A 13,626-nucleotide genomic window follows, 5' to 3' on the forward strand; every position below is an offset into this window, starting at 1 on the left:
TTCAGGCTTCAGGTTAACCAAGTTTATTTCTCATTCCCAGTTATTCCGCTTGGTTTTGCACTCAAACAATGCGGATTTGCCATCCTCAGAGAAGGCGTTAATTTCCTTCTTTAATTCCAAGACTTTTCGTGATCTTACCGTCCTGGTTGTTATTGCCCTTATGGCCTATTTACTGTCCGTAAAGAAGTTCATACACAACGTCCTCGCGTTAACACCACACCACTTAACGAATTCCGTGATCACCCGGATCTCCGCCTACAGGACCGTATTATGATCCGACACTTTAAAACAGATCTCAGTCCCTGGGTTCTTAGTGTAGACCCCCAGACCCACTCTGTCCCCCAGCTTTGATCCATCCATGTAACATGATCATCCAGATGGCAATACTTAGGTTCGATGAATCCACGACTGTGCCGCTGGCAGCAATGACTCGCAGTCGACCTCAAATGTCGTCTCAGGTATCTGATCGGAAACTTTTTCCATTCCATCCAGGTTTCCTATCGTCACCTCGATTATACCGCGATGGTATGAGCTGCTCCTATCCATTCCAATCCATTCTCCCATCGCTTAAAATCTCATGACTGCCCCTTACTTAATCTGTATGTGTATGGGTCGGATATCTAGAATAGCCTTCAGAGCCCTAGTGGGTGAGGTCCTCATCGCTCCGACTATGCCATGACAACATGTTCTCTGAAGCTGTTGTATTATCTTTGTGTAGCACTTTTTCTCCATCGCAGTCCACCAAACTACGGAGGCGTAAGTATGTATTGGTCCAATCACGCTTCTGTAGAACGAGTGGACTATCCTCGGATTCAGGCCCCATTTCGAGGCTACGACCCGTCTACATAGTTCCCAACATCTGTGAGACTTCTTAGTACGCTCCAGAATGTGACACTTCCAATTCAGTTTTCTGTCCAAGATCACACCTAAGTAGTTGACCTTGTCAGATATCAAAAATGTTCTATTGAGAAAATGTGATGTGAAATGTGCCTCAAATTGGCCCACCTTCGGCTGCCTCGTGAAGAGGCATATTTCAGTCTTCTGCAAAACCCGTTCGGCCCTTCTGTATAGCTCGTTATGATCCTTACCCGTTAGAAGTAAGTTTGAGTTTACCCTGCACATCCAGCGCTTCGCTGGATGTCCTACTCCTTATCATGGTGTCCACAATACGCTCCATGGTTTTGAGCAGAAACTACGTAAGGCTTATAGGTTTGTAGGCTTTTGGTTTCGCGTAACCTGCTTTTTCGGGCTTTGGTATAAATACCACCCTTGCCTCCTACCAGGCCTTCGAAGTATATGCAAGTCTCAGGCATGTTGTGAAAATTTTGACCAGGCGAGGCGCCAGATAGTCCGCCTCTTTCTGTACGCCGGTTTGAAGCTCCTCAAGGCTTTCTTCGCCATAAATTCTGTAATGATAAGCCTTCAATGAACATCATTATTCCAAGATTCCGATGCCTCCGTGAGTCCCGTCATATCCTGTGAAAAATGCGTTTTCATCAAAAGCCTCAACCATTTCCTCCGATGTCTCTGCTCTCACTCCAATGGGACAAACCTATTGACATGTGTTTTTGAGGGAAACTTTTTATACCCACCACCGAAGGATGGGGGCATATTCATTTTATCATTCCGTTTGCAACACATCGAAAGAGTTGTGTTAGGCTCTTCGACATCCTTCTTTAATTTGGCCTAGATTGGTCCATTATTGGATATAGCTGCCATATAGACCGATCTCTCGATTAAAAGTTTTGGGCCCATAAAAGGCGCCTATGTCGCCAAAATTTGGGACAGTGAGTTTTGTTAGGCTCTTCGACATTTTTCTACAACTTAGCCCAAATAGGCCCAGATTTTGATATAGTTGAAGAACTCTGCCAGCGCTTCCTCCCTCTTATTAGTGAATGTACTACCCCACGAAATGTGGTGAGAGTACGCATTGCACCCTATTAGAACCTCCTTTCCGGTCTGTTTTGCTCTCCCAACCAGCCGTTGCAACTCCGACGTGGCTGTCTGTGTCGGAGAATGGGAACGCAGATTAAAGCGATGCCTGGTATGCTCCACGGTCTCCCTGTCAGGACTCTTGCATCCGACGTTGACAACTTTGGGGAAAATACGTAATTTAAATTTTTATGAAAAATAACGGAGGTCCTCGCCGAATACCAGTGTTATCATAGAATAATTGGTAGTTGATATGGTTCAGTCCAGAAACTTTGTTCTGGGTCGTCCATGGCTCCTGAATTAAGGCAATATGAATCTTTCCCTGGTTGATTTTCTCCATCAAAGCGTGTGTAGCTGTCTGGATAATAATTGGTCCTCCAGAAAATGGGCTTCTTGGAAATGGGTGATCTCATCCCCGGCTCCCTGCTTATTAGGCTGCATTGACTAGTCCTAATCTTCCGAATCTTTTTAAAGTCGGGTCCATGTTCGTTTGGCTGTATTGAGTTTCCCGTCCCAGTACTTCCTGATGTTTCAATACTAAGATCTTTGCCTATCTTAGTCTTCCAAATCTTAAGTAAATGGGCTTCTGCCCCCACTCCCAGTAGGTGATGGTTCCATCATCGGCTCCCTGTTCGTTAAGCTGTGCTGCCTGATGTTTCAATATTAGGATCTTTACCAATCCTAGTCCTCCGAATCTTGAAGTCGGTGATGGGTCCGTCGTCAGGTCCCTGTTCGTTAGAATGTGTTGGGTCTCTCGCCCCTGCACTGTCTGCTATTTTAGTATAAGGATCTTTGCTTATCTTAGTCTTTCCAATATTGAGAGAGACGGCGATGGGGGATGTACATCTTTCTTACCAAGCGAGCTTTGCAACCTCCCACGGAGCGTGCATACCTCCGACGAGCTGTTTGAGGGTATCAATACGTTCCCCCGACGCAAAACGCAGCGTAAAGATGTCCCCTCTAAACTCGTAGCCCATAATTCGTATGGGTGATCCGCCTTCAAAGTTCAACACATGTTCGATAACCCGTTCGTTTAGCAAATGCCTCACCTGGGTCCGACGATTTGGTGGAATCCTACCGGAGGCACAGCCGGTATCGATGACTGCATAAGAATTCTCATATCTGTTGTGCTTCCTTGCCACTCCGGCGTAAGAGCACGGCTTCTTACCTTTCTCATCGACCATCTATCCAGTCCGTGATGGCTGGGGCATCCTTTTTTATACCCACCACCGAATGATGGGGGTATATTCATTTTGTCATTCCGTTTGCAACACATTGAAATATCCATTTCCGACCCTATAAAGTATATATATTCTTGATCAGCGTTAAAATCTAAGACGATCTAGACATGTCCGTCCGTCTGTCTGTTGAAATCACGCTACAGTCTTTAAAAATAGAGATATTGAGCTGAAACTTTGCACAGATTAATTTTTTGTTCATAATCAGGTAAAGTTCGAAGATGGGCTATATCGAACCATATCTTGATATAGCCCCATATAGACCGATCATCCGATTTAGGGTCTTAGGCCTATAAAAGCCACATTTATTATCCGATTTTGCTGAAATTTGGGACAGTGAGTTGTGTTAGCCCCTTCGACATCCTGCGTCAATATGGCACAGTTCGGTCCAGATTTGGCTATATCAGCCATATAGACCGATCCTCCGATTTAGGGTCATAGGCACATGAAAGCCACATTCATTATACGATTTTGCTGAAATTTGGGACAATGAGTTGTGTGAGGCCCATCGACATCCCTCGTCAAATTTGGCCTAGATCGGTTCAGATTTGGATATAGCTGCCATATAGACCGATCCTCCGATTTAGGGTCTTAGACCTGAAACTTAGGACAGTGAGTTGTATTAGGCTCATTAACATCTTCCTTCAATTTGGCCCTGATCGGTTCAGATTTGGATAAAGCTGCCATATAGACCGATCTCTGGATTTAAGGTTTTGGGCCTATAAAGACCGCATTTATTGTCCGATGTCGACAAGTGAGTTGTGTAAGGCCCCTCGACATACTTCTGGAATATGGCACAGATCGGTCCAGATTTGTATATAGCTGCCATATAAACCGATCTCTCGATTTAAGGTTTTAGCGCCATAAAAGTTGGGTCTTTATAATTAAAACTCAAACCTGGTAATACCTATCACGGAATTGCTCAATCCCAATAAGAACAACTTTCGTCATTGCATTAATTACTTACACCGAGAAAAAAAAAGATGAATACCCCAACAATGCCATCCCAATCTTCAAATCCAGCCGATTTTGCACGGCCTCTCGACCCTAATGAAAGCATCAGCATGGATTCCAAGGCAGTCAAGGGGAACCGTGATAGCGTTTTACACCGCACATTGGTTGGTAACATTACAAAGACACCAAGGCTCTCTGACTCTCCACTTCGCTTGATGCAGATATTGGAGGACCGTTTTAGAAGCTAAGCGATTGAATCGAAGATCGTATGAAATCATTGTTAAAAGAATCTGAAAACCGAATCTTTAATGAACTGGACAAAAGATTATGCAAGTTACGTGCAGACATTGCTGATATCAGTGATAGAGTCACGAAACTAGAGACTGCAGTATGTGAAATGGATGTTCTCAAACTGGAATTAAGTCTTACGTCAAGAAAATTCTCCGGTTGCTGCAGATCTTCGTATAAATGGAATCCCTTTCAATGAAAATGAAAACTTAAACAACATTTTCACAAAAATTTGCACAAGCTGTTATATTCCGACTCCAAAACTCAAATCTATACACCGGCCAAGAAACAGAAACAACACTAAATAAAGAAATTCACAGGATGGAGTTATTATTATTATAAGTCTTCTGTATCGGCACTTCTGCTTGTTTTAAAAGGTGTTCCTCAGGGATTAATTCTGGGTCCTCTTCTTTTCTCATTGTACAGTAACGACTTGGCGAGTCAATTGTCTTATTGTGAGGTACATATGTACGCTGACGATATCAAATATATATCGGCAGTTCGAGGGATGAGATTGCTGAAAACATACGTCTGCTTAATCATGATCTGTCAAGAGTCACCACATGGGCGAAAGCCAATGGCCTGCGTCTCAACCCTGTAAAGTCCAAGTGTGTGGTTATCAGAAACAGGCTGTCTCGTTTTTCATGTGATGTCGGTATATTCATTAACGACACTAGATTGGGCGTAGTTATTAACAGCACTCTGACTTGGAGTAATCATATCGACTCTGTCGTTGGTCAGGGATATTAAAAATTGCGTGCTCTCTGGGCCACTCAGTCGGTTACTCCGCTGCGGGTTAGGTCTCTCTTGGCAAAGACTTATCTTGTTCCTGGCATTCTCTACGGCTGTGAGTTGTTTGCTAATTGCGACTCCGCAAGTAGACGTAAGCTAAACACCTTTTTTAATAGCGTTACTCGTTATGTATTTTGATTGAGACGGCGCGATTCCATCTCTGAATACTCTTTATCCCTGTATGGCGTATCCTTACAGCACTTGTTGTACCTGAGATCGCTTACTTTCCTGCATAAACTGATTTACACGCAGGCACCACAATATCTGTATGGATTTATTGATTTCGCCGGATATATTAGAGGTAAAAAAATCATTCCCAAAATGTATCGGAGGCTTGTTTCTGAATGGCATATGTTCATATTCGCTGTATGTCTCTGGAAATCACTTCCTAACGATCTGCAATTACTCAGAAACTCGGCAACATTTAAAACCAGACTTTGGAAACATTTTACTGCATTAAGTTGATGAATGTTAAGACTCATTTATGTATTTAATTTTATTCTTTTATACTTACCTTAATTTCTTTTTTTCGGATCAACTTAGTCCATTAATTCCTCTTTAATTGAAAAATTCATTTTTATACCCTCCACCATAAGATGGGGGGTATACTAATTTCGTCATTCTGATTGTAACTACTCGAAATATTCGTCTGAGACCCCATAAAGTATATATATTCTTGATCGTCGTGAAATTTTATGTCGATCTAGCCATGTCCGTCCGTCCGTCCGTCTGTCTGTCGAAAGCACGCTAACTTCCGAAGGAGTAAAGCTAGCCGCTTGAAATTTTGCACAAATACTTCTTATTAGTGTAGGTCAGTTGGTATTGTAAATGGTCCATATCGGTCCATGTATTGATATAGCTGCCATATAAACCGATCTTGGGTCTTGACTTCTTGAGCCTCTAGAGTGCGCAATTCTTCTCCGATTGGAATGAAATTTTGCACGACGTGTTTTCTTATGATATCCAACAACTGTGCCAAGTATGGTTCAAATCGGTTCATAACCTGATATAGCTGCCATATAAACCGATCTTGGGTCTTGACTTCTTGATCCTCTAGAAGGCGCAATTCTTATCCGATTGGAATGAAATTTTGCACGACGTGTTTCGTTATTATATACAACAACTGTGCCAAGTATGGTTCAAATCGGTCAATAACCTTATATAGCTGTCATATAAACCGATCTTGGGTCTTGACTTCTTGAGCCTCTAGAGGGCGCAATTCCTATCCGATTTGAATGAATTTTGGCACGTTGTATTTTATTATGATATCCAACAACTGTGCCAAATATGGTTCAAATCGGTTCATAACCTGATATAGCTGTCATACAAACTGATCTGGGGACTTGACTTCTTGAGCTTCTAGAGGGCGCAATTCCTATCCGATTTGGCTGAAATTTCGCAAGACGTTTTTTATTGTTACTTTCAACAACTATGTCAAATAAAGTACAAGTCGGTTCATAACCTGATATAGCTGCCATATAAACCGATCTGGGATCTTGACTTCTTGAGCCTCTATCGGTCGCAATTATTATCCGATTTGCCTGAAATTTTGTACGACGGATTCTTTCATGACCATCAACATACGTGTTTATTATGATCTGAATCGGTCCATAGCCCGATACAGCTCCCATATAAATCGATCTCTCTATTTTACTTTTTGAGCTCACAAAGAGCGCAATTCTTATTCGAATTGGCTGACATTTTACACAGGTCTCCAACATGTAATTTAATTGTGGTCCAAACAGGTCCATATCTTGATATCGCTCTAATAGCAGAGCAAATCTTTTCTTATATCCTGTTTTGCCTAAGAAGAGATGCCGGGAAGAGAACTCGACAAATGCGATCCATGGTGGAGGGTATATAAGATTCGGCCCGGCCGAACTTAGCACGCTTTTACTTGTTGTTTTTTTTTTTCTTTTAAATTCAAATCTACAAAGCCACAAATGTTAGTTTTTTTCCGTTAGTAAGTTTTTCATTCAAAATCTGTGATGTATCATATAGCAATAGATTCTTCGTTTTAAGTGTTTACTATGTACAATTGTTGGAGATATTACCCGCACTTTAATTATAAGAATTTTATATTCTTTTTGTGCGGGTGTAAATAAATAAATTACAAATTACAAAAATTACAAATTACAAAGGCGCATTTATTGTCCGGTTTCGCCGGAATTTGGGACAGTGAGTTGTGTTAGGCTTTTCGGCATCCGTGTCGTATATGGTTCAGACCGGTTTATTTTTAGATATAGCTACTAAAAAGACCAATATTTTGTTATACTCAATAGAACAATGACTTGTACTCATTAGTATTTGGTTCAAATCGGAAAATATTTCGATATAACTGCTATGGGACATACGGTATGCAACTCTCACCGGATTTTGTCGGGAGTCTCCATTGAGGGAGGGATGGCTTGGTCTTCCCAGAGTACTTGAAAGCGGGGAGTTCTTAGCAAAGCCATCGCTCACCTCTACCGTCATCCCGCTGCCCTCATCTTTCGATTCGGCTCCAATGACTGTTTCATTGACACTGTCGCTGTCTGAATACGAGTCGGAAATACCACTTTTACTTAAAGGATGGGTTTATCCGTCTCTTCCTTATTAATTATTAATAGTTGTGCGCTTGAAGTATTACTCTCGACTACAGGTGCCAAGACACCCACACCTATATTGAGTATACTTCAAAAAGACTTTAAACTTTTCGTAATAGGTATTACCTATTCCATGATACTGATATTTTTCTTTAAGGAGCGAAATGAAAACATTTTAGCAAGAAGTTTGAGGAAGCATTAAACACGAAAGATACCTGGAGGCATATTAACTCATTTGGACTAGGGGGCGATAATACAGTAGTTGATCATTAATTGCTATGTGGATTCGGATGCAATCAGTGAACGCATTTTATACCCACTATACTAATCTAGTCATTCCGTTTGTAACACCTCGAAATATTGATCTAGGTATACATATTCTTGATCGTCTCGACATCCTGATCGGTCGATCTAGTCATGTCTGTCGAAATCACGATTGCGGTCGAACGCGTAAAGCTAGCCGCTTGAAATTTTGCACAAACACATTGATGTAGGTCATTGGGGATTGCCAATGGGCCATATCGGTTCAGATTTGGATATGGCATATAAACCGATCTCCCGATTTGAATTCTTGAGCTTGTGAAAGCTGCATTTTTTGTTTGATTAGGCTTTAATTTTGCATAAAGTGGTCCGATATGACTTCCAACAAATAAGCCAAGTACCGTCAACATCGGTCAAGAATTTTGCACATAGTGTTCTGTTATGACTCTCAACAACTGTGTCAAGTACGGTCCAGATCGGTCTATAACGAGATATACCCATATTTTAGCAGAATCCAGGTTGGTGGGTCCCTAAGATTCGGCCCGGCCGAACTTAGCACACGTTTGCTTGTTAAATATATCTCTGCCAACGACCAATATTAACTTTTATAAGAACGAAGTTAGTAATATTGGCAAAGACATACTCCGAATATGCTTTTTGATTTTGAACACTTTAAACCATTTGACATCATCAAAGTCGTCATACCATTTAAATCCAATGCTGTGGGATCTGTCTTCCGACAACTGCTCCAAGTATGACACACGCAATTTTTATACGATTTGGCTAAAAATTTTGCACATGGTGTTTTGGTATGACTTTCAAACCCTGTGTTAAGTATGGTTCAAGTCAGTATGTCAGTCAGGTCAGGTCAAGTCAGGTTACAAACACCTCATACACCTGCCATATCAACCGATCTTCCGAATGGAGAACGGATGTATGGTATCATATAGGCGGCTTCGTCCGAATTTTGCCGTTCTATATATAGTAACGGCTTTTTGGCAACACTGGTTTAAACAGCTCACACACGTTTCGTGTTTTGTTTCACGGTTAAAAATCTTCAGTTTGGTCTATAATTTAATCATGAATTGTCTTGCAAACGAACAACGCTTGCAAATGATTGAATTCTATTATCAAAATTCGTGCTCTGTTAAGAAAGTTCATCGCTCGACGTGTTCATCGTGCCCGTGTTCAGCGACGAAGCTCATGTTTGGCTCAATGGGTACGTAAATAAGCAGAATTGTCGATTTTGGAGTGAAGATCAGCCAGAAGCATTGCAAGAGCTACCAATGCATCCAGAAAAGTCACAGTTTGGTGCGGTTTATGGGCTGGTGGCATCATTTGACCGTACTTCTTCAAAGATGATGTGAATCGTAACGTAAATGGACTTATTCATAGGCGAGTTCGGTGAACATTTTACTTCCTGCTCGGGACCGGTCAATCGGCTGCCTTTCTTTTGGGCAAGTTCTTTTGCTGGGTAGTCAATTCTTTGAACGATTTGCCACCACTATGGATTTTGCCTGATCTGATTGACGCAAAATAAAACAAGTAACGAGATAAGTGAATACTAAATTTCTGCCAATCCAGGCAAAAATGAAAGCTTCTAGCAATTTGGACTGTACGTGCAAAATGTTAGCAAAATCGGACAAAAATTGTAGTTTCCAGAGGATCCAGATTAAAATCGGGAGATCGGGTTGTATGGGAGCTATGTCAGGTTATAGACCGATTTCACCAGTAGTTGACACAGTTGTTGGTAGACGTAAGAGAACACTACAGCACAAAATTTTGCCAATTTGTAAAAAATTGTGGCTTCCAAGGAATTAATATATGAAATCGGGTCATATGTGAGCTATATCATGTTATAAAACGATTTCAACCGTACTTGGTGCGGTTATTTGACTTCGTAACAGAATACTACATGCAAAATTTTAGCCCAATCGGATTACAATTGCTGCTTCTAGGGGTTAAATATGTCAAATCGGAAGATCGGTTTATATGGAAGCCATATCGAAATCTGTACCCATATGGCCTATTTGCAATCAATAAGAAGTATCTATGCAAAATTTCAAGCGGCTAGCTTTAGGCGTTCGACCGCTATCGTGATTTCGACAGACGGACGGACATGGCTAGATCGACTCATAATCTCCAGCAGATCAATATTTCGAGGTGTTATAAACGGAATGACTAGGTAAGTATACCCCCCATCTTAAGGTGGTGGCTACAAAAATATTGAGAAAAAGCTTTGCAGAAATAATTTGTATACCGTACCCACCACTATGCTACAGGGTATTACAGATTTGCGCATTTGTTTGCAATGCTAAGAGGGAGAAGAGCTAGACCCATCGATGAGAATACGGAATCACATCCTGATCCGTCTGTCTGTCCATGTATTTTTGTAATCAAGGTAGAGGTCGCATTTGTTGTCCGATTTTCACAAAATTTACGTAAGTCTCTTTTTTGGACCAAGGATGAACGCTATTTCATCCGATAAACCTTAAAATTGTAGGGGCTACAATTTTGGTCCAATCTTTATAAAATTTAGCATGAGGTGTTTCGTGCGATGTCTTAATACGTGTGCAAAATTTTATCTAAATCGGTTCAGATTTAGATATAGCTCCCATATATATCTTTCATCCGATATGGCCTTCAAGGCTGCAGAAGGCACAATTTTGGTCCAATCTTTACCAAATGTGACACGAAGTGCTTCTTGTGACGTCCCAATATGTGCGAAAAATTTCATCAGAATCGGATCGGATTTATATATAGCTCACATATATATCTTTCGATATGTCTTCCGATATGGTCTTTTAAGGCTGTAGAATATTTACTAAATTTGGCACGAAGTGTTTTTTTTACTTCCTAGTATGTGTGCAAAATTTCAATAGAATCGGATCAGATTTACATATGGTTCCCATATATATCTTTCATCCGATATGCCCTTATAAAGCTGTCGTAGCCACAATTTTGGGTCGTCCTTACAAAATTTTCCAGGAGATGTTTTATTTGACGTCGCACTACATGCAAAAAATGTCATCAAAATCGAACCAGATTTGGGTAAAGTTCCCATATATATCTTTTAATCGTTTCGATTTTTAAGGCTGTAGTAGCTACAATTTTGGTCCGATATCTACAAAATTTTTCGTGAGATATTTTAATTGACATCCCAATATGTATTCAAAATTTCATCAAAATCGAGTCAGATTTAGATTAAACTCCCATATATATCTTTTACGCGTTTCGACTTTTAAGGCTGTACAATCCACAATTTTCCTACCATAGTAAGGAAATCGTAGAAGTTCCCATTCGATATTTCAATGGGAATGCAAAATTAAAGTCCGACTTGATTTGGATATAAGTGCTATATTTTAAAAGCATTACGTAGACTCGGTAGTGTAGGGTATTATATAGTCGTCTCCGCCCGACTTTTGTCTTTCCTTACTGGTTTTACCATAAGTAGGTTAAGGTTAAAGTTGGGCTATTTCATACTATAACTTGATGTAGCACCCATATAGATTAATCTCCTGATGTAAGGACTTCTCCCCATAAAAGGTGCATTTATTACCCGATTTCGCTGAAATTGTTAACAGGATCCAGATCGATATATATATGGATGTAGCATTCATATAGAACTATCGCCGGATTTTGGTTTTGTGCCCCTCAAATTGCGCTTTTATCACCCGATTTCACTGAAAGTTTGGAAGAGTGGTTTGTATCAATTCCCTTGCCTTTATTGCACTATATGGTCTGAGTCGGACCGTATTTGGATAAAGCTGTCATACCGACCGATTTATGTCTTTAGCCGCATACGTATATATCGTATAAGGATTCTTTGTATATGTCAGATAGTGTTCTTAAATACATTGAAGAGTCGTACATAACACCAGAAAGACCAACTTTTTTTGCACATAATTTGCCTAGTCTGTCAAGTTTACAAAATTGCAAAAAAAGTATTTTTAAAATAAAACAAGTAAAACGGCATTTGGGACAGAGACCCAAAATTACCCACTGTTTCAAATTTCAGCGAAATCGGGTAATAAATAGAGCTTGTATGGGCAGCTATATCTAAATAAAGCTCGATCTGAACCATATTTGGGTCCTATGTTGGGAGGCATAAGAAAACTCACTGTTTCAAATTTCAGCTCAATCGGGTAATAAATAAAGCTTTTATGGGCTTCAGACCCCTTTTTTGAAGATCGGTCTATATGGCAGCTATATCTAAATATAATCCCATCCCACATTAAGGTCAGATGTCGGGAAGCTTTAAACTACTCACTGTTTAGAATTTCAGCGAAATCGGATACAAAATAAAGCATTTATGGGTATTAGACCCTTTATCGGCAGATCGGTCTACATAGCAGTTATATACAAATATGGTCCGATTTTGCCCGTTCTAGAACTTAACCAGCGTGCATCAAAAAGACGTATCTGTGCCAAATTTCAGCTCAATATCTCAATTTTTGAAGGCTGTAGAGTTATAACAACAGACGGACGGACAGACACACGTACATCGTTAAATCGTCTTAAAATTATACGACGATCCGAAATGTATATAAAATATATATAGTATAGGTTCGGAAATGGATATTTCGATGTGGTACAAACGGAATGACTAAATGAATATACCCCCTATCCTACGGTGGTGGGAATAAAATACGTAATATTTTGTACAAACCAGTCATATAGAGTGGTTTGGTCTTTCTAGTATTAACTATTGGGTTGCCCAAAAAGTAATTGCGGATTTTTCATATAGTCGGCGTTGACAAATTTGTTCACAGCTTGTGACTCTGTAATTGCATTTCTTTCTTCTGTCAGTTATCAGCTGTTACTTTTAGCTTGCTTTAGAAAAAAAATTTAAAAAAAAAATATATTTGATTAAAGTTCATTCTAAGTTTTATTAAAAATGCATTTACTTTCTTTTAAAAAATCCGCAATTACTTTTTGGGCAACCCAATATATTGTCTACCGTCCAGCATGGCTTAAATGCAACATTGATTTCCAAACACTGTTTAGAGGATATGCATATGATTTGCCCCTTACCTTTTTTCTTGCTTTATATGCACAGCGTAAATTTGCTTAGATTTTTTTCTTGCCTTTGATTAATGCCCTGACAAATAAGGTCGCTTTGAGGGAAAGAGAAATGCAGAGAAGAAAGCTAATGTAGACAATTATGCTAAAGTAAGCATAAGGTACGAAAACCAAACAATGAGCATTCTCTTATCATCACCAGACAGATTCAAGGTGTAGAAAAACACACGGGTATGATGGGGTGAGTGGCGGCATACTATGGTAATACATTTTCTGTTTGCGATGTTTCAGGTGGCAGTGGTCGCATTTTAAAATTGAATAAACGAAGTTGCGGTTTGAAACTGAAAGTAAGGATGGTAAAAGGTGGTAGGATATCCGATCGGAAACAAGGAAAATCGTGTTAAGTTCGTCTGGGCTGCAATGGATCGCACTTGTCAAGTTCTTTGCTCGATTTCTCTCCCCATGAATTTTGTATTTAATATATTTGGATGAAAGTTTCTTACTGAGGACGTTGAAGAAGTCAAATCGATGGGTCGGTTTATAAAGAAGCTATA

This window comes from Stomoxys calcitrans, chromosome 4 (genome assembly GCF_963082655.1).
Source record: "Stomoxys calcitrans chromosome 4, idStoCalc2.1, whole genome shotgun sequence".
Taxonomy (NCBI): Eukaryota; Metazoa; Arthropoda; class Insecta; order Diptera; family Muscidae; genus Stomoxys; species Stomoxys calcitrans.